The sequence below is a fragment of the Salvelinus fontinalis genome, chromosome 21 (assembly GCF_029448725.1).
Source record: "Salvelinus fontinalis isolate EN_2023a chromosome 21, ASM2944872v1, whole genome shotgun sequence".
In the NCBI taxonomy this organism is placed as follows: domain Eukaryota; kingdom Metazoa; phylum Chordata; class Actinopteri; order Salmoniformes; family Salmonidae; genus Salvelinus; species Salvelinus fontinalis.
The window spans coordinates 40,320,409-40,342,626 of record NC_074685.1 but is presented as its reverse complement, the minus strand read 5'-3'; the positions used below and the strand labels follow the sequence as shown (position 1 = coordinate 40,342,626).

General features: G+C 42.5%; 1 protein-coding gene across 2 annotated transcripts in view; it reads right to left on the bottom strand.

Annotated features, from left to right (window-relative positions):
• The window catches only part of LOC129818882 (zinc finger and BTB domain-containing protein 7C-like), a 28,127-nt gene extending 6,128 nt beyond the window's left edge, over positions 1–21,999 (bottom strand). Inside the window, exon 1 of one of the 2 annotated variants that reach the window (XM_055875189.1) lies at positions 21,773–21,999. The gene's annotated coding sequence lies outside the window, so the exon portion shown is untranslated. Of the gene's footprint in view, positions 1–4,632; positions 5,069–21,772 lie in introns of those variants that run through there. The other variant, XM_055875188.1, reaches the window with a different exon arrangement.
• Between the last annotated feature and the right edge of the window lie 219 nt (positions 22,000–22,218).

Below are 22,218 nucleotides of genomic sequence, written 5' to 3'. Positions count from 1 at the left end.
CTAATTTTATAGCCTCGCTACTGTATATAGCCTGTCTTTTTACTGTTGTTTTATTTCTTTACTTACCTAACACCTTTTTTTGCACTATTGGTTAATGCCTGTAAGTAAGCATTTCACTGTAAGGTCTACCTGTTGTATTCGGCACACGTCACAAAGAAACTTTGATTTGATTTGATGTGACACGCTGTGCATTATGAAAAAACATTGGTGGGCAGCTTACAGCAAAAGCCCAAGTGGAATTCAGTTAGATGATAGTTGATGTGCTGCTTTCAGAGTTGTAGTAAATGACAGTCAGTATGAACAGGAAGTTGCAACATTGTCAAATATGTATCATATTGTCAATATGGACACTACGAGTATGTACTAAGAGTAGCCCATGAGTAAATATTCTATATTAGCCTAAACTGTCACTAATTTCACCTAACACAGACTGCTATAACCTCTAGGACAGTGAGGTCTAACATACATCACCTGCTATACCATATTATTTATTATTCTACTTTAAGTGGAATCACATTTCCAGAGCGTTTTGTACATATTAAAACGTTTTTTTCAGAAATAGTTCAAATAAATACCTGATGAGAGAGAGCGAGAGAGCGAGAGACAGAGAAGGAGAGGGCAAGAGATATAGAGAGCCCAAAAGTTCCCTAACAGGTTGCACAAACATTAACGCTGTGAAGGACTAGAAGCCCATCCCTGGAAAACCCAGCCAAGTCAAACAATTGGTGTGGAACTTAGAACAACAGAGTGGATAAGAGAGGGGCCAGGGAGGGCCAGGAGGGAGTCCATGGTTGGTCTCTATAAGTATCCTAAATGGCACCCTATTCCCTATATAGTGCACTGCTTTTGACCAGAGCACTATGGGCCCAGGTCAAAAGAAGTGCTAAGGAATAGGGTGCCATTTGGGATGTAGACTGTTACCCCCACCCTGGGATCATGTGCTGCAGGCTAGGCAGCAGCCAGCGTGCGTCTCTCTCTCTCTCTCTCTCTCTCTCGCTCTCGCTCTCTCTCGCTCTCTCTCGCTCTCGCTCTCTCTCGCTCTCTCTCGCTTTCTCTCGCTCTCTCTCACTCACTCACACAGTGCTAACACACCAGGGCTAATTACTATGTACTGGAGAGGATCTGAGGAGGATGTGCCACATGGACAGAGAGGGGAGGAGGGCACTGCTTATCCAACGCAAGGTCCTGGATGGATCACTGTTTCATCACCCTTTCCCTCTCTCCCTCCCCTCAAAACAGTCAGGGTGGGGACTCCACTTGTAAACCTTTGTCAAAGGGCCTGATAACCCCTTATTTTTTGTGATTTGCTCTGGCAGTCTCTCCCTGTTTTGTCTGTCAGCCCATGGAAAGACACCTTTGATCCTGTGTTTGTACTAAATAGACCCCATAGACCACATCAAAGCTGTTCCACTTTGCTTTGTTAAATAGTCCCAGATAATGCACATATTAGAAACAATTATGTAAAAAAACACTGTCACTATTGTTTTGGATTAAAACATTTGTTTTTACTTGATTAAATTAAAATCCTAATTGTACTGTATATCTTTGATAGTGAGCAGGAAGAACAAGCCTTAAAACTTCTCTAGGGTAGGGGGCACTATTTTCACCTATGGATGAAAAGCATGCCCAAAGTAAACTGCCTGCTACTCAGGCCAATAAGCTAGGATATGCATATAATGGATGGATTTGGATAGAAAACACTCTAAAGTTTCCAAAACTGTTAAAATATTGTATGTGAGTATAACAGAACTGATTTGGCAGGCGAAAACCTGAGAAAAATCCATCCAGGAAGTAGGATTTTTTTATTGTTGTAGTTTTCTATTCAATGCCATTACAGTATCCATTGACTTAGGACTCAAATTGCAGTTCCTATGCCTTCCACTAGATGTCAACAGTCTTTAGAAATTGTTTCAGGCTTGTATTCTGAAAAATGAGGATGTAAGACCAGTCTGAATGACTGGTCCCTAAAATGTCACAGAGCTTTTTCATGCTCAATCCCGAGAGCGCGCATTTCTTGTTTACCTTTTATATTGACGACGTTATTGTCCGGTTGAAATATGATTGATTATTTAGGCTAAAAACAACCTGAGGATTGAATATAAACATCGTTTGACATGTTTCTATGAACTTTACGGATACAATTTGGATTTTTTGTCTGCCTGTTGTGACTGCGTTTGAGCCTCTGGATTACTGAAGATAATGCGCAAATAAAACGGAGGTTTTTTGGATATAAATTAGAGACTTTATCGAACAAAACAAACGTTTATTGAGTAAATTAATGTCTTCTGAGTGCATCCATGTGAAGATCATCAAAGGTAAGTGATTAATTTTATTTCTGACTTGTGTAACTCTTCTACTTGGCTGGTTACTGTTTGTAATGATTTGTCTGCTGGGCGATGTTCTCAAATAATCGCATGGTATGCTTTCGCCGTAAAGCCTTTTTGAAATCTGACACCGTGGTTGAATTCACAAGAAGTTAATCTTTGAACCTATGTATAACAATTGTATGTTTTCTGAATTTTTGTAATCAGTATTTCTGTATTTGAATTTGGCGCTCTGCAATTTCACTGGATGTTGGTCAGGTGGGACGCTACTGTCCCACGTACCCTAGAGGTTAATCTGATGTTTTGAAATACACTCCACAAGGATAAATGGCACTGTGAGAGAGCAGTTTGGCCTGTCCACAGCTCCTCTTCTCCGACACCTCACAGTGAGTGACTATTGCCCACTACCACTTCGCCCACCCCAACTCTGTGTCACCACAACCAACACTGTGTCCTTGCTTGCCTCCAGTCCTGTGGTAGGCAGTGTCATCATTAGAGGCTGCCAGGGGCCAGACAGTGGCTAACTAGGGGGCTAACAGTAACACAGCTCTCTCTGTGTCTCCAACCCCCACATCCCCACTTCTGATTAGTGAACCCAGGCCACCAAGGGCCACTGTCTGGGGAAATACTGATCTGGACTATAAGCTACACTATACAATTGGCATTCAGAGCCAATAATTACAGCCTGTTATTTAAAATGAGTCGTTATGGATAGAAATAGCTCCACTGTCTGGGGGAAACACTCGTTTTGAAAAAAACTACACTGACTATAAAATTGGCTATTATTCTACAGCCTGTTGTTTAGAATTAGATGCTTGTTATAACACCCATAACGTGGCTCTAAAGACCCACACTGTGATATGTCCAGATCTTTTCAACATTAACTTAATGATACAGTATACCCATCGATTCTTAAAGAAAATGATGAATGCCATTACTTTGCCACATGTTAAAGAAAATGGCCCTGTAATCTTTATACAAACTTCAATCGTGATCACATGCCATTTCAATCTGTTACACAGAATGTAGAGGAAAACAATGTCTAACTACTGTCTTGTTCATTATAATAGGGGAAAAGTACACCTGTGACAGTGAGTGATTACATTTAATAGACCAAGATTTAAAAGTTGTGAATTATTGTGGGGGACAAATTATTACCTATAAGCCAATGGTACAGCAGTTTATTATCAGGCCATCCCTCAGTCTCCAGGGGAGCCTGAAGGTTCACGCCATTATCTATCTTATACAGTACAGGTACTGTTTTTGTGGTTTATTAGGTCTCAGAGGTCAACCTTTGGTTTATTGATTCCATTTCGGAACATTCCATTATTGATCCCATTCCAATAACACTTTACAATAAGGTTATCTTTATAAAGGGTTCATAATTAGTTTATTGGCTGGCTATTATTAATCTATAGATACATGATATATATATATAATAAACAGACATTAATTTATATTCTCATGATTACGGGCTGTTCTGTTTTAATTAATGAGTTTAATTTAGATCACCGGTGCTTTGAATGAAATTATTGATGAGCCACAGCAGACTTTATAGTTTGGGAGAATTGTTGGTGTCTTCTTGACAACCACTTTTGTCAAGTTCACCACCTTTCCTCATCTCATAGCTTTAGTGATTTATGACAAATTAATAATAATAATAATTATCAGTAAAAGTCGACCAGATAGCAGATGAGGCTATAGTCGACGGATACAGACATTTTTCTCGCAAAATACATTTTCATATTTGCTCCTCTGTAAATCGAATCTACACAGTTAATTTTACTTGAACATCTATTAGTACCCCACAAACGTTTTAACTAGACAACAAGCAACCATTGTGAAACAAACACGCCTAATCCTTATATTTTGTAAGCAGATGAGGCCCAGAGTGTCATGAGATAACGCACAACAAGAGTGTCACCAACAACAGTCTTCTATACCACTCGCCGCCATAACAGGCTCTCATTCTGTCAACACTCCAACTTTAACTTTTGTTCAAAAAAACATTGACTTTTGTTCCAGGAATTACTGCAGAATCTGCAATAAGAGCACGGCGTTTTCTCGAGACTGCGTCTCAGAGTGCTTTCCAGATGATTACCAGACATCAAATTACCATATCCACACACAGAGCTGTGTCTCTGTCAGAGTACACGAACGCATGCAGACTGAACAGGTGCACATGTACCGTAGCACAGTAAGACCGATACACTGCAAGCACTAAGCAGACACACTCACATAAACTTACACATATACAGATGAAGAATGTTCAGAATTCCAAACTATAATCCTCATAATCATGGCCTACCTTCTTAATTACTTCCTTTCTTTTTTTGTCTATTATTCCAAGTCTACCAGTGACGTCCAGTGACCTGTCACATTGCTTCTTCGGAGTAGAGTACCCAGAGATGACAGTCAGTCCGTCCGTCCGTCAGTCAGTCAGTCACAGCCACCTCGCATCGGACGCCCATTCACAAAAACAGGGAATAACAGGGAATATCCACGCCCATCCAACACCAAAACAAAGATGAGGAACTGCTAGTGTAGTGGAACAGTAGAACATCGGAGCGGAGAGAAGTGTGGGTGTCCCTGTCAGGCTTAAACGGGCTGGTGAGCAAAGCAATAGTGGAGTTGAGAGAGAGAAGGCAGGCAGGGAAACCAGGCAGGCTTGTCAGATTCACAGTAGGGAGGGAGAGCAGAGCAGCACTCCTGCAATGTGGAGATGTCGGGTTTTATAGCAGGGTGGGTAGCTGAAAGATAATAATACCCCAGCCCTCCTCCACAACACAAGTTAAGCACACTATGTAATAAGCTCATGGCTCAGACACCCTCTGATTTAGGTCAGACAAAATGACATTTTTGTTTTGTTAGAGTGAATTTCAGTATGGAGGGATGGAGGGAGTGGGGTGAAGCTGCTAGGGCTTGTTTAGGGAAGCGAGGGTAAAAAATAAAAGAAGATCAAACTAAAATGTATATTATTTTTTTTAAAGGACAAAAGTTTAAAGACTTCAAACTGGCCACTTAAGAATTCAAACGAGGGAAGATCACAGACGAAGCGACAGTGTTGCTGTTGATGAACAACTTTAAGATTTAAGATTAAAACCAAAATATGAATGTTTAATTTTGTCGAATTGGACATGATACAGTACAGTATTGTAGCCCTTCAACGGCCTAAATTTCAACTCGGACAAATGTCTGCCATTCCATTCTTTCACACACTTAAAGGAAATTGCTTATTTGTAGCTCCGTTTTTACCACAAACTCAGTCTGAGCTCAGTGTGGGCTGGGAGACAGACTGCTAATCTGAGTTTACAATCTGGAGCAGCTCTCCATTCTAGCCTGTCTGTTTCCTGTTGATTCATGTCTCGTCAAACGCTGCTGCATCCTTCACCTGAATGTTTTGGATGGTTTTTACAATTTTGTAATAATATTCTATTTTATTTTATAAAAAATACAGATACATTTGTACAAGACTAAATCCAACATAAAAACAAACCATTTGAATTTAGATATCGACAGTATATCTAATCAATTATTTGACCTCTTGTTTGACTTCCTGTATATGATTCAAACTGAAGTTAAGAAGGTTGGAAGGATCAGAGAGGAGAGGTGACAGATTCTTCTGTTTTGAGTCAGTGATCACAGCAGTGGGAGTATATTATACAGCTCCCTCTGACTGTAGAGGTCAACGACAGCCTCTTTGGACCAGGGTGTTTACACAGAACAGAAAGAAGAAACAGAGAAAAGATGTGGTCGCCCTCCTCTTCAATTTAGAAAAGGAAATGATCAGTCTGGCATGTGGACTTTGATAGGCGGGTGAGAGCGAGAGAGAGAGCTGGAGGCACTGAGAAAAACCAACCATTCGCTCAGAGGGGTGGGCTCTCCTATGAACTTTAAGCTTTAAGACAATGAAAGCAGTTTTTTCTCGGTCTTCTAACAATGAACTCAGTGTCTATGGCATCACAGCCAGTACTAACAGAACAATGTAAATCTCTCATCCTCTCACAGTGTTTCCCGACTCACATTACAGGACACTTTCACAGGATAGCTTCTGTTACTGACAGTCTGGCCCATTGGGACACTAAGGATTTCCTAAATGACATCAACACATCAACGCTTATTTTGTAATGCTCAGCATAATAGCAGTTTGCACTGGGTCAGTTCTTAGAAATGACAGAAAATGTTCAAATATGGCATTTGGCATAGCAGAATAAATCTTAATAAACAAGCCTGTATTGGTTAAATCAAATAAACTTCTATAAAATGTTTCTTGCCAAAAACCTAGATGGTTCTGACATATTTAAAGTGCATGGCTGTGTCATTGTAGGAGTAAGCATGTGTTATGTTAGTATTTGGCTGCTCGCAAGTTTCTTCACATTCTGTAGTATGATAGACTTGTACTCATGCTTATAGGCCAACATCCCCTAGGGAGTACGTAGCGAAACCACAGCCTTATTCTTGGTGGTTGCAGTGTTTCGTAGTTGGCGAGAATTTAAGTATACTGAGATGGAGGTTGGTATATATAAACAGGGAAGCCACTAAATGTTAGCAGACCAGCCAGCCGGCTAGACAAGCAACAATCACAACCTATTCAGGAAGGTCCGTAGCTACATATGATGACACTGAGGTCCGGACCTCTGTCTTTTTTCTTCTTTTTTTTCTACTCAGTCAGGGTCTCAAATTATTGTTGCGAGTTAGAATAGTAGAACACACAAGGTGCAATTTCGAAACTTGGTCATCGGCAGTTTCCTCTTGTTATATATGTCACTCACTGACATTCACTCAGTTAGCCCATGTAGGTTAAACATTTTTAGAGTGGTAAATTAGTGTAGTTAGTCTAGCCAGCTATCGAAACTTGTAGTTACCTAATCATGGCAGAATTACAAACCCGGCACCACGAACTCTTCGACCCGGCAGCCATCACTCCCTGACCTTACCGACCCGGCACACCTTGACCTCCAGAGTGCCCCCATTTGGTTTTGTTAATCACTCTCACTCAGATAGATAATAACATGGCATAAGTCAAGGCAAAATGTGTAGAAGTTCTGTAAAGCAAACTTATTTGTTTACCGTTTGTTACAAAGAAAATCCACTCAATCCCAATACGTTTTGCATGTTAACAGTAAAGTTTTTAAGATATTGGACTTTCAAGAAGCAAAGTGTCACCGGCCACATCATCATGATGACGCAAAATGGGAATAATCACTTAAACTCAGACACTGGCTATGATCCTATTTTAAATGCTTTGTCTGCTGTTGTCATAGAAACTCTATGCAGGTTTCACTGTAATATACTGTAAATGTATAGGTATATAGGTACTATTTATAAGTGCAATAATCATGCTGTATATATTGGTGAAGTCGGATTTTACATACACCTTAGCCAACTACATTTAAACTCAGTTTTTCACAATTCCTGACATTTAATCTGAGTAAAAATTCCCTGTTTTAGGTCAGTTAAGATCACCACTTTATTTTAAGAATGTGAAATGTCAGCATAATAGTAGAGAGAATGATTTATTTAAGCTTTTATTTCTTTCGTCACATTCCCAGTGGGTCAGAAGTTTACATACACTCGATTAGTATTTAGTACCATTGCCTTTAAGTTGTTTAACTTGGGTCAAACATTTTGGGTAGCCTTCCACAAGCTTCCCACAATAAGTTGGGTGAACTTTGGCCCATTCCTCCTGACAGAGCTGGTGTAACTGAGTCAGTTTTGTAGGCCTCCTTGCTCACACACACTTTTTCAGTTCTGCCCACACATCTTCTATAGGATTGAGGTCAGGGCTTTGTGATGGCCACTCCAATACCTTGACTTTGTTGTCCTTTAGCCATTTTGCCACAACTTTGGAAGTATGCTTGGGGTCATTGTCCATTTGGAAGACCCATTTGCGACCAAGCTTTAACTTCCTGACTGATGTCTTGAGATGTTGCTTCAAAATATCTACATAATTTTCCTTTCTCATGATGCCATTTATTTTGTGAAGTGCACCAGTCCCTCCTGCAGCAAAGCACCCCCACAACATGATGCTGCCACCCCATGCTTCACGGTTGGGTTGGTGTTCTTTGGCTTGCAATCCTCCCCCTTTCTCCACCAAACATAACAATGGCCAAACAGTTCTAGTTTTCTTTCATCAGCCCAAAGGACATTTCTCCAAAACCTACAATCTTTGTCCCCATGTGCAGTTGCGAACCGTAGTCTGGCTTTTTTATGGCAGTTTTGGAGCAGTGGCTTCTTCCTTGCTGAGCGGCCTTTCAGGTTATGTCGATATAGGACTCGTTTTACTGTGGATATAAATACTTTTGTACCTGTTTCCTCCAGCATCTTCACAGGGTCCTTTGCTGTTGTTTGGTATTGATTAGCCCTTTTTGCAACAAAGTACGTTCATCTCTTGGAGACAGAACGTGTCTCCTTCCTGAGTGGTGTGACGGCTGTGTGGTCCCATGGTGTTTATACTTGTGTACTATAGTTCGTAAAGATGAACGTGGTACCTTCAGGCGTTTGGAAATTGCTCCTAAGGATTAACCAGACCTGTGGAGGTCTACAATTTATTTTTCTGAGTTCTTGGCTGATTTCTTCAGATTTTACCATGATGTCAAGCAAAGAGGCACTGAGTCAATTGGAGTACACATCCAATTGACTCAAATTATGTCAATTAGCCTATCAGAAGCTTCTAAAGCCATGATATAATTTTCTGGAATTTTCCAAGCTGTTAAAATGCGCAGTCAACTTAGTGTATGTACACAATGGAATTGTGATACAGTGAATTATAAGTGAAATAATCAGTCTGTAAACAATTGTTGGAAAAATGACTTGTGTTATGGACAAAGTAGATGTCCTAACCGACTTGGCAAAGCTATAGTTTGTTAATAAGAAATGTATGGAGTGGTTGAAAAACTAGTTTTAATGACTCCAACCTAAGTGTATGTAAACTTCCGACTTCAACTGTAGATTTTAAAGACAAATCATTCCCAATACTTCAAACTTAAGTTATTATTGTCACAATCTGAGGCTTGTTTTAACAATTATTTCAGAAAAAAAGTTAAAAGGTCCAATGCAGCTGTTTTTATCTCAATATCAAATAATGTCTCTTCTTATTGGTCTATTAACACATTTTTACTGTATGGTACTGTCACGATGGAAAGTCCAATGTTTCATTCCACCAAAACAGGCTGTCTTTGCAAACAGCTCTTACATTAAAAGTACATTATCCTAATTTTATCAATTTCACAGTATTATTCCAACCTCATAGTGTGGAAATATATAAAACACAGAAAAATGTTTTTGACTGCATTGGGCCTTTAACACTAAACGGTGCATTTCCGTACAGGATTTTACCCAAAAGGCTCAGACTTTTCTGATTCCATCAACGCAGGCCGGCCCCTGTGTCGTAACCCTTTCCTGCAGTCAAAAGCGCCCTATTTGGAATCATGGGTGGAATGTTATTAATATTTTTCATAAATTCAACATTAATGAATATATTTTTTTAACGATGAAAATACAGTGTTTCTATGTCAAACAGTATTGTTACATTTCAGTGTTCTGTGATGTAGAAAGTGTAATATTGGGATGAAAACTCAAAATGTAATAGATTTCAACTCTTTGTCTGAAAATGCCTCCTTATTTTTAAGCCCATAACCATGTGTGAGGTGCATACTTTTGTTTCAAAGTAGTTTTGTTTAAAACTACCTAGAATCACTTGTTGGTTTCATTTCATGTAACGGCTTGTGCTCTCCTCATCCTCGGATGAAGTGAGGAGAGAAGGATCCTCAGACCAAAACGCAGCTTCAGGGAAATAAGCCATCTTTTATTTAACAACAATGATGGCAACATGAAAACAAATACACTTACGAAATAACAAAACAAGAAAACGACGTCGAACGAAACCTGAACATAAACCTACATAACTAAACATAAACTCACGTACAGGAAACAGACGACATCGAAACGAAACGAAACAAACAAACGCTACAGTCCAGTGTGGTACGAACAAACATACTGACACGGAAGACAATCACCCACAAACAAACAGTGAGAATGCCCTACCTAAATATGACTCTTAATTAGAGGCAAACGCAAACCACCTGCCTCTAATCAAGAGCCATACCAGGCAAACCAAAACCAACATAGAAACAGATAACATAGAATGCCCACCCAACCTCACGTCCTGACCAACTAACACACAAAAACTAACATAAATAGGTCAGGAACGTGACATTTCAGTTTGCAACAAATAATGCAAAATGGTATGCACTACCGTTCAAAAGTTTGGGGTCACATTTTTTGTCCATTAAAATAACATCAAATTGATCAGAAATACAGTGTAGACATTGTTAATGTTGTAAATGACTATTGTAGCGGGAAATGCAAGATGTTGAATGGAATGTCTACATAGGCGTACAGAGGCCCATTATCAGCAACCATCACTCCTGTGTTCCAATGGCACGTTGTGTTAGCTATTCCAAGTTTAGCATTTTAAAAGGCTAATTGATCATTAGAAAACCCTTTTGTTAGCACAGCTGAAAACTGTTGTTCTGATTAAAGAAGCAATAAAACTGGCCTTCTAGTTGAGTATCTGGAGCATCAACATTTGTGGGTTCGATTACAGGCCAGAATGGCCAGAAACAAAGTAGTTTCTTCTGAAATTTGTCAGTCTATTCTTGTTCTGAGAAATGAAAGCTATTCCATGCAAGAAATTGCCAAGAAACTGAAGATCGCGTACAACGCTGTGTACTACTCCTTTCACAGAACAGTGCAAACTGTCTTGAACCAGAATAGAAAGAGGAATGGGAGGCCCCGGTGCACAACTGAGGAAGAGGACAAGTACATTTGAGTGTCTAGTTTGAGAAACAGATGCCTCACAAGTCGTCAACTGGCAGCTTCATTAAATAGTACCCGCAAAACACCAGTCTCAGGGTCAACCGGGGAAGAGGCGACTCCGGGATGCTGGCCTTCCAGACAGAGTTCCTCTGTGCAGTGTCTGTGCACTTTTTCTTAATCTTTTGTTTTAATTGGCCAGTCTGAGATATGGCTTTTTCTTTGCAACTCTGCCTAGAAGGCTAGCAGAGGGGCTAATGACCTTGGAGACAGGGAAAGGGACGATGAACCGAAGGGACAGTTTACGAGACTTCACCCGGAGGTGCAGATCCCGGGTGGACAGCCTTACCTTCTGCCCGAGACGATAAAGGGAAGCCGGGGTCCAATGGCGATCTGCTTGTCATCGATACCTGGAGGTGGTCTTGAGGAGGGCTGATGACCCAATGAGGGTGCAGATCGCCTTCCAGAACTGAGAAGAGAACTGAGGACTCCAGTCGGAGACCATGTCCATGGGCAGTCCATGGATCCGGAAGACGTGCTGCACCTTGAGGGGTGCCGTCTACTTGGCAGAGGGTAGTTTGGGGAGAGGAACGAAATGGGCGGCTTTAGAGAACCAATCCACCACGGTCAAGATGGCAGTGTTGCCATCAGATAGGGGAAGACCTGTGATAAAGTCCAGGGAGATGTGAGACCAGGTATGATGGGGGACAGGCAGAGGTTGGAGAAGACCAGCCAAAGCTTCCTGAGGAGTCTTGTCCTGTGCACCAAAAGCGTTGTCGTACAAAGGCCAGGGTCCGACGGGTGGCCTGGTGGCAGACCAACCTGGAGGAGTGGGCCCACTCCAGGACCTCGGAGCGGTGTCAGGAATTAACATGCGGTTATCAGCTGCACCCTGGACGTAGGCTGAGGCCAATCCATCACAGCTCTCACCTTCCCGGGATCCATCTGGACACTCCCATCAGAGATGATGTAACCCAGAAAGAGGATGGTGGAGCGATAGAACTCACACTTCTCCGCCTTCACAAACAGCTGATTCTCCAGAAGGTGTTAAAGGACCTGCCGGACATGGAGCACGTGTTCATGAGTGGAGCAGGAGAAGACGAGGATGTCATCAATGTAGATGAAGACGAACCAGTTCAACATGTCACGGAGAACATCCTTCACCAGAGCTTGGAACATAGCAGGGGCATTGGTGAGGAGGTCTTCCACTCGTCCCCCTCTCGTATCCGCACCAGGTGGTAGGCGTTCCGTAGATCCAGCTTGGAAAACACAGTGGCCCCCTGGAGCGGCTCGAAGGCCGAGGAGATGAGTTGTAGTGGGTAACGGTTCTTAAACGTAATGTCGTTGAGTCTGCTGAAGTCATTGTACGAGCGCAGGGTCTTGTCCTTTATCTCCATGAAGAAGAAACCTGTGGGAGAGGAAGAGGGATGGATAAATCCAGCAGCTAGGGAGTCCACAATGTAGGTTTCCATAGCCTTGGTCTCCACTCCCGATAAAGAGTACAGACATCCCCGGGGCGGCGTGGTGCTAGGGAGAAGGTAAATCCCGCAGTCATAGGGTCGGTGCAGTGGAAGCGACATGGCCCGGTCCTTGCTGAACACCTCCCGGAGGTTCTGGTGCTCCGCGGGAATGGTGGAGAGGTCCAGGGCACCTTCCGAGCCCCCAGGAATACATCCCGGGTCAGGTTGTGCTGACTTCATTCAATGGGCGTGGCAGAATGGGCTCCAGCCCATGATGGCACCAATAAACCAGTTAATGAGGGAATTGTGTCGTTGGAGCCAGTAGAATCCCAATACCACAGGAATCAGAGGGGACTCGATGGGCAGGAACTGGATAGCCTTGCTGTGGTTCCCTGACACCCGTAGGTGGATGGGAATGGTGTAGTGGGTGAGTGGGGATGTTCAGCTCGGATGCCAGGGTGGCATCCAAAAAACTCTCATCAGACCCAGATTCAATGGGAACCCGGAGAGTTTTGGACTGGTTTCTCCACAGCAGAATTTCATGAAAAGGGGTGCGAGCAGGGGAAGCAGAAACGTTCTCCATATGGCCCACCAGAGTCCTTGATCCTACCGGTGAGCCTGGCTTCTTTAAAGGACAAGAGGACATGAAATGACCAAGAGTCCCACAATACAGATGACGATCCTGTATTGCCATTCCGCTGGCGACAGCTCAGCTCTGCCTAGTGACATAGGCTCAGGAAGCGGTGTCTCGGCAGTCTTCGGCAGCCCTCGGGGTAGGTCTGGAAGCCTTGGGTCCTCTCGGCAACGAGACCGTCGGGAGCTTCTGGGTTGAATCGGAGGCAAGGTGGGATCCCTGGGTGTGCGAGCGAAATCCAAGTTCCTCTTCCGCCTTCATTCCCGTAATCGCCCATCGATACGGATGGTCAAAGCGATGAGGGAATCGAGCTACGTAGGTAACTCTCGGGCTGCAAGCTCGTCCTTGACCTCCTCTTAGGCGCTGTGCAGGAACATATCGAACAGCGCCTCTTGATTCCAAGCACTCTCCGCTGCCAACTTGCGAAAATCCACCACCAAAGCTACACTACGGGAGTCCTGCCGAAGCTGGATTAGCTTCCGGCGGCCTCTCGCCCGGAGAACGGGGCTTCAAAGACCTTCCTCACTTCTCCCACAAACCCCTCCAGACTAGCGCATATGGCTGGATGCTGTTCCCACACGGCAGTAGCCCAGGTGAGAGCCCTCCCGGACATCAGCGTGATGAGGCGATCTTGGAGTGATCCAAGGGGAAGGAAGAGGGCTGAAGCTCAAGAGGACAAGGAGGGCGAGAGTGTGAGAAAAAGAGAGTCTGGGAAAAAAACATGAGCTGACAGGACAAACACAGGTAAGCTTGACAAACAAGACGAACTGGCAACAGACAAACAGAGAACACAAGTATATATACACAGGGGATTATGGGGAAGATGGGCGACACCTGGAGGGGGGTGGAGACAATCACAAAGACAGGTGAAACAGATCAGGGCGTGACAGGAGTGATGGTTGCTGATAATGTACGCCTATTTAAATATTTCATAAAATATCAGCCGTTTCCAGCTACAGTAGTCATTTACAACATGTCTGCACTCTATTTCTGATCAATTTGATGTTATTTTAATGGACAAAAAATGTGCTTTTCTTTCAAAAACAAGGACATTTCTAAGTCACCCCAGACTTTTTAACTGTAGTGTATATCCGCCTCACTCTCAGAGAAAAAAGTAGCACTGCAAGGTTTTACACAGACAAATGTGACAAATAATACATTTTATAATAAAGACCTATTCAAAGGAATCATCTGTGACATCAATATACAGTACCAGTCAAAGGTTTAGACACACCTGCTCATTCAAGGGTTTTTCTTTATTTTTTACTATTTTCTACATTGTAGAATAAGAGTGAAGACATCAATACTATGAAATAACACATATGGAATCATGTCGTAACCAAAAAAAGCGTTAAACAAATCAAAATATACAGTATTTTATATTTGAGATTCTTCAAAGTAGTCACCCTTTGCTTTGATGATAGCTTTCCACACATAGCCAGAGTGAATTTGCTATTTGTTAACTGGATAACAGATATTCAAGTTCTTGCTAGCTAACCAAATGACACCTTCATCTCTAGCTGTGCATAGCCACCGAAAATCTATATTGAAGGGGAAAAAGTCATTCACTCATCCAACTCCTCCAATGACATGACATGACTAGTTAGCAGCTAGCTAACTAACGCTAGGCTACGTGTTTTTAGCTTGCCAAATAAATAGATATGCTAGCCTATTAGCCACATTATGACTGACTTGTGATCATTGCCTTTGCAAATTTGTATTGTATTTACATTCCTAGCCTTAGTTACATTCATCTGTTTTTGTCCAAAATATTGAGTCACGAAAACTGAAACATCCCGAATGGAATCAGCAAACAACATACGAGGCCGGCTGTGATTTACAACCTGATAGCAATATTTTTGGGACTACTGAGAAATGTATTGGTGAATTATATTAATCATGCATTGAACTGCCTCCATCTATTCTGCCATCAATTCCTTACTGTATGTCATAGAATTTTAAAAAACTATTTTTAAAACCTCTTATAAAGTTGGTCTTGTAGCATAAACTGAGAATTGGATATTTTTGACTGATATTATGATTGTCTGTTCGTTTCATATCTGCAAAGTAGTTAAAACGCTGTAATCTCCACTTTGAGGCCCTCAGAACTGCCTCAATTCGGCGGGACATGGGACTCTTCCCACAGTTATGTCAAGTTGGCTGGATGTCCTTTGAGTGACGGACAATTCTTGCTACACGTGGGAAACTGTTGAGCGTGAAAAACCCAGCAGCGTTGCAGTTCTTGACACTAACCGGTGAGCCTGGCACCTACTACCATATCCCGCTCAAAGGCATTTAAATATTTTTTCTTGTCCATTCACCCTCTGAATGGCACACATACTGTACATAATCCATGTCGCAATAGTCTCAAGGCTTAAAAATCCTTCTTTTAACCTTCACCTACACTGATTGAAGTGGATTTAACAAGTGACATCAATAAGGGATCATAGCTTTCACTTGGATTCACCTGGTCAGTCATGGAAAGAGCAAGTTTTCTTAATGTTTTGTACACTCAGTGTATAGTGTTTCGTGACAAACTCCATTTTAATACACATCTAAAATCTATTAATTTTAAATCTGAGAACTTGAATATTTTACAGATATGTAAAAAATTGCAAAAATGCACTGAAGGGGGAAAAAGGTTGTTGACGTGTGGCTTGATTGAACCATTTTATTGGGTAAATGTGCGGTGATTGGTTGAAATTGTGAGTCCTCTTTTTATACTGCGGTGATGGATCATTATAATATAATATTGCGATGATTTGACTGTTTTATGCAGAAATAGTGCAGTGATTGGTGAAATTTCAACGCCCTCACATAATATGCGGGGAATTGTCAATTTCGCAAAAGACAATTTCCAATCACAGAATTGCGGAATCCTGGAAAGACTGAACATTGTACCATCAGAAGTGTTGGATTTCCATATGACATACATAATGTTATCAAATGTCAACTTCTCTGCAATTCTATCACTAGACAGTTCACATGCTGTAAAGGGTTATTAACTACTGGTCTATCTCAGTTTGAATTGTCTTACAGGGTTCGTTGTGCAGTCTGTTCTCACTCAGCTCAGGAGCAGGAGGCAGGAGACTGGGTCTGAGTAAGTGTTGGGCACTGGTGTACCTGTTTGCTGCCACCCGCTGAGTTCACAGCATGACAGCTCAGCCAGAGAACTCATCACTCAGCACCAGATCGGCTCCATGTCTCTTACCCATGAGGAGGGGCTGGCAGAAAGGCACAGTCTAAAGTTAGTTAGGCAAACAGGGCTTTCTCGATCTCGATCATCCACAACATTAACTGATTTCAAGGGAGATAAGGCCTTTTAGACCAATAAGGTCATTCAAAAACTGTATGTTTCTGTTTGACTTGTAGGGGTCTGTGCTGTTTTGTGGGTAAGAGTAGACTAACCCAGAGGCCAGTCAGTTTACCATTCCCCGCCCAATCCACCCACCTGCCACAACCTCCACTCTTCACCCTATGCCTCTTGTTGTCTGAAGGACAAGGTTGCTGTGGGAAAGAAGCTGCAGGGAGACAGGGCCGAGGCAGTGGAGGTACCCCCACATTTCATCTCTGCCAGCTATTATGCCCATTGTAGATAGACCCGCTCTCATCTTCCACCAGCCAGGCAGACCTCCTTAGAAAACATGTCCAAGGACACAGACAAACATACACACAGACACACACACACACACTTCAACAAGGTCAATAGACAGCTCACCTGGGAGCGGCCCACTATTCAGGGTGAGTTGAGGTTCAGAGCTTTTTTCTGCTGACATAATGTATCTCTTTCGGCTTTGAGTTCCTCTTGTTTTGTCTGTTTCTGAACACCCTAATCTGGACGGGAGGCTTCTGCCAGAGGGGAGGCACCGGCGCGTACATACAGACTGTGCATGCTCTTGAGAGACATTCTGTAAGACAGCATCTATTCACAGCCATGGTAAAGCATAGCCAGCCAGAAAGAGGTGGCACTACCTTGGCTGGATTATTTCACAGGTGGTCGCAGTTGTATAAAAGCGTTTGTGTACAAGTGTGTGTGTTTACACTGTGTGTGTCTGCGAACTCGCGTGCGTTAATGTGTGTGAGGACATCTCCCGGCGCTGTTGGTGATAACGTGGGGGAGGCAATGCTGAGGCATGGAGGAGAGGAGAGGAGAGGAGAGGAGAGGAGAGGAGAGGAGAGGAGAGGAGAGGAGAGGAGAGGAGAGGAGAGGAGAGGAGAGGAGAGGAGGGACAGGAGAGTAGGGAGAACCTCTGTCTGCCCCGGGGCTCTCTGGCACTTCCTAATTAAAAGCAGCCAGGCTGCAGGGCAAGGGAGACAGATGGCTGTCACACCAAGGCACACACACAACTACGGAACATACACACAGAGACAGGTACACACATACAGAAAGAAAGACATAGACAGACGGACAAAAAAATATGAATACACAGCTGCGCGGATTTACACACACACATACACACAGACATCCATGCATGTACAAGCATGAACACACACACGCACATAGCCCCCCCTCCCGCACACACACACACACACACACTCTAAAACAAGCATTCACACACAGTATGCCTTCAGTTGCTTTAGGTCTATCAGTTACTGTACATGTTGGGCCATCTTGTGTGAGTCTACTGGATCATCTTGTACATTACTGTATCTATCTTCAGACTGTGACCATGTCCTCTCTGAGCATGAGAATGTACAGTAATGTGCTTTCATGAACCACACAAGCTGCTGTGCGTCTGGGGTGGGTGGGTGGATCAATGCAGCCTTCCGAAGTACAGCACGCTACAGAGCAATGCTAACCCACACACTCATGTCTTCTTTAAACTGCCATCCCCTACCCGCATCGCACAGGTGGGTGGACCCACTTCTTCAACCCAGATCTTTGAAAGGCATTCCGAAATTAATGTGGTCTAATTTTCTGTTTCTGTTCTGTCCCTGGACAAAAAAGATAAATAAATAAATGTCTCTAATCTTAACATTCTACATCTGTTGTTGTCTTTGTTAATTCACTTTGAGTTCATTTTACTTGATCGTCTGAGAGTCGTGCCTGTGAAGGTATTTGTGTAATTTAGTGGAGGGAGGAAAGATAGGAGAGGTGGAAAGTGAGCTCTGCTCAAGGGGTTGCCAGTGGTTACCAGGACTATTTTTGATGAGCTCGGTTGGCCTCACAGGAAACACCTACATATAACTAACTCTTCTCAAGGACTTACAGTATCACTATCACGTCAGATACAGAATGATTTGTGTTTCAATAAAGGAGACATTCAAGAAGATCTTTAGATGTCATATATATTTGGAGTTTGAAATTCTACTGCAGTTAAAATTATTATAAGTAGTTTACTGTAAATGTCAATACCAATCTTAAGCCAATACCATTATTTTACCATACTATAAAGACAGTCTTGGTTCACAGTTGTCTATTACCAAGTACAATCTTAGATGCCTTTATCATTGGGGAAAAGACAGGGTTAGTTGAGGACAATCTCACGTGATTGATTAAGAGAGAGAGAGAGAGAGAGAGAGAGAGAGAGAGAGGAAATAGAAAGAAAGAAGGAGAGAGAGGGAAAGGAAAGAGAAAGAAAGAAGGAGTGAGAGAGGGAAATGAAAGAGAAAGAAAGAAGGAGAGAGGGGGAAGGGGAAGAGAAAGAAAGAAGGAGAGACCTCTGGGTGTGTGAGTGCATGCCTGAAGGTTTAAGAAAGGCGTTTGTTCGTGAGTAACACAAAGTACACAAATCCCCCAAACTTGCTTTTTTGGCACGGATCAGGCCTCCCACCCACGATACCCTCTTACAAGCCTCCTCCCACCCTCTATTCAGCTGCTCTGCTCTGTGATGGCTGTTTACTCACTCTCTCACACACACACACACACACACACACACACACACACACACACACACACACACACACACACACACACACACACACACACACACACACACACACACACACACACACACACATCCACACACACACACACACAACCTGTGTCCACGCTGTGGTGGAGGAGGAGGATCGTACTCACACATACGCTCACGATCACACACTCACACAGTGCAGAGATGGGACAGTGGTAGGCCTACGGGAGCCCGTCTTTCTTCCCATACTGCATTACTCTTATTCTACCATGCAGCTATTATGTGCCATTTACAGTACAGGTCTTGACACAAACTGTTTCAGCCACTTGTCCTTTAGACACTTGTCCTACTTGTCCTTTAGACAAGTAGGACAGATTGTTTACTTGTCTGAAAGCTAGTCACTTGTACAAAAATGGAGAAAAAAAATGGAAAAAAAAGGGTAAGGTGACTGAATATTGTGTTGTAAGATGCAAGGACAACTTCACAAAATAACCTTCATTATTATCACTGGTATTGACTATGGAAGGCTGCTGCTCTCTGATCCCATGTATTGTATCTCCTGCCATTCTTTAGGCACTTATCCCCCTATAAAGTAAAATACTGCTCTGATAGGCTACTGTATAAAACCGGTGTGGTCTGTCAAACCTTAATCTGGAGAGCTACCGGGTGTGCACGCTTGTTGTACAACTCTGCTCCAACACAGCAGTCAGCTTTTCAAGGTCCTGTTGTGCAGCTGATTTTTTTTTTTACAATGTGGTGTGTTCGAGCTGGTCTGGAGCAAAAGCCTGCACACCACATTGCTCTCCTGGAATCTCCTGGACGAGGGTTGGTTTGCTCTGCAACATTATAATTACAACCAAATACTTGTTATGGTCTTTATGAAATAATTCCCTCATTCAATGAACTAGGGAACAAATGGCTGAGGTGGACGAGGTAGCTAACTAAGATGTTTATCTATTTGTAAGGTTACGACAGCATAAGTGTTCCTTGTAAATTAGGCTACTTTATGAATGTTTTTTAACTTTGTAACTATTGAATAGATGAGTATCCTAGCCAATTTTGAGTGCTTGAGAGACGGTTTTACAACTGGAGTGTGCAGCATTGGTTTCATCAACTGCGCACCCCTATCAACTGAATGTTGGCCATTTGTGGTTATACATGAGTACATTACTTTTCCAGGATTTTCATTGCCGACCAAACATTTTATATAACTGGGCAAACAACGCCCTAGCAATTATTATCAACAAATGTGTAAATGCGGCTTGCTTTGATCCAATAACACATCTTGCGACTGACTGCATGATTGAAAGATCGCTTGTGCCTGTCAATGCAGGCCTACAATAATTATACTCCGATGTGCTGTGCAGAGATTGGGAGGACACTTTGATCTGATTCTGATCGGAGTAGCCTAATTGTGTGATATTGTGATTTTAGCCTGATCGTTTTTTACTTGCCCCGGGCAAGAGGACAAGGATTAATGTCGAGTCCTGCAGTAGCACTAACCGACTGAACATGAAGAGACTTGACATGATAGTAAAAATATTGTGATTTTGAGTCACAGCACCAGGGGAGAACGAGAGAAAGAGGCAGTGCTGTTACCATGTGTGATGTTGGCACCACACTCACTCTAGAGTCTAGATACTGAATGCCTGGGCATTGTGTTGCACTGCCTATTGCACTGCCTGTTGCACTGCCTGTTGCATTCCCACACACCACACTAGAGCTGTGCAAATAGAGGGGAGGGAGGCTATTCCCAAAATGTTTGTGAACAAGTAACCGGTATGCCGTAACAAAAGACTACACGCAAGCACCCACCCACCCACTCACTGCTTTTGGGAGAGTGTGATGGTCCACTTTCGATTCACACCTTATATAACCATGTATAGATATCTCTGGCCTTGACAATTGTGAGCAGGTTGGATTCTAGCTGTTTTTGGGCAATGAGAGATTTATTTGATGTAAAATCTGTTCATTTGATGTCATGGACATATAACTCCAACTGTATAGAATGTTTCCCTGAAATAACATTTTGAATAAATAATTCCAAATTGGTATCCTGTCATTGTCTTAATGTAGTGTGTCACCTATTTGTTAAAACCATTCAAGTATGCTCTTGAGGAAGTATAACGACAATAAGAAAATGTCATGCCAGGTTATCATGTTACACAAAAAGACATTCATGTGCATGATTTAATTGTGTAATTATTAAGTCATTGCGTACTTCTGTCAATAAAAAAACACACACAATGCCAGATTTAGTGCATTGCAATCTATTCATAAAGTCCTCATCATTTGAATGGCTTCCGAAATACAGTGAGACTTTTTTTTTTTAGCAAAGTTGTCCAAGTCTCTCCTAGCCTCTCCTTTACTAGAAAGTCACACTTTGGAAACATTTGAAAGCATGTTGAACTGATTGAAATGCACTCACTCTGTCCGTGTGTAGGAAAGGAGTAGTGACTTGATACCGAGGCAAAGCACATAGTAGATGAGTCGGTATGCACTGCAGACCCTATAATGTACAGTATGTAACTAACCCTGAGGGTATACCATGCATGATACATGAATATTGAATAGCACTACAATCTCTCCACTAGAAATATTTACTAATGAGTCTGTGAGAACTAATTTAAAAAAACATGAGACTGAAATGAGAAGAAAAAAAACAGAAAGAGAGTTACTGACCTTTTAACACAGACAGGTGTTTTTGTATTTCAGTTTCTTCTTCTCACTCTACTCTCGGTCCCTGTCTGTCAGGAAGCAGAGTCCTGTCCTCTGTGGCAGGCATGCACAAGTGAGAGAGAGATATATAGAGAGAGAGAGTGAGTAAGAGAAGATAGAAGAGATCAAATTTTCACTGAAGGTGTGTCACCTTCGGCAGGGAGAGGAAAATTAACCTTACCACCAAACTGTTACATAAAAAAGACAAAACAAAAGTGCACACCCACCCAACAACCAACACCCCTCCCTCCCTCTAAACCAAAAGTATTTGGCAGCGTTCCCCACATGTCCACCTGTGCTGTGCTGAGCGGAGTGACACACACACAGGCAAAGCTTGGTAACTAACCTGGTCCTTGGCTAGGGCTCACACATTACCTGCATGGGGCTGGGGCTGGGACTATAACTTGTTT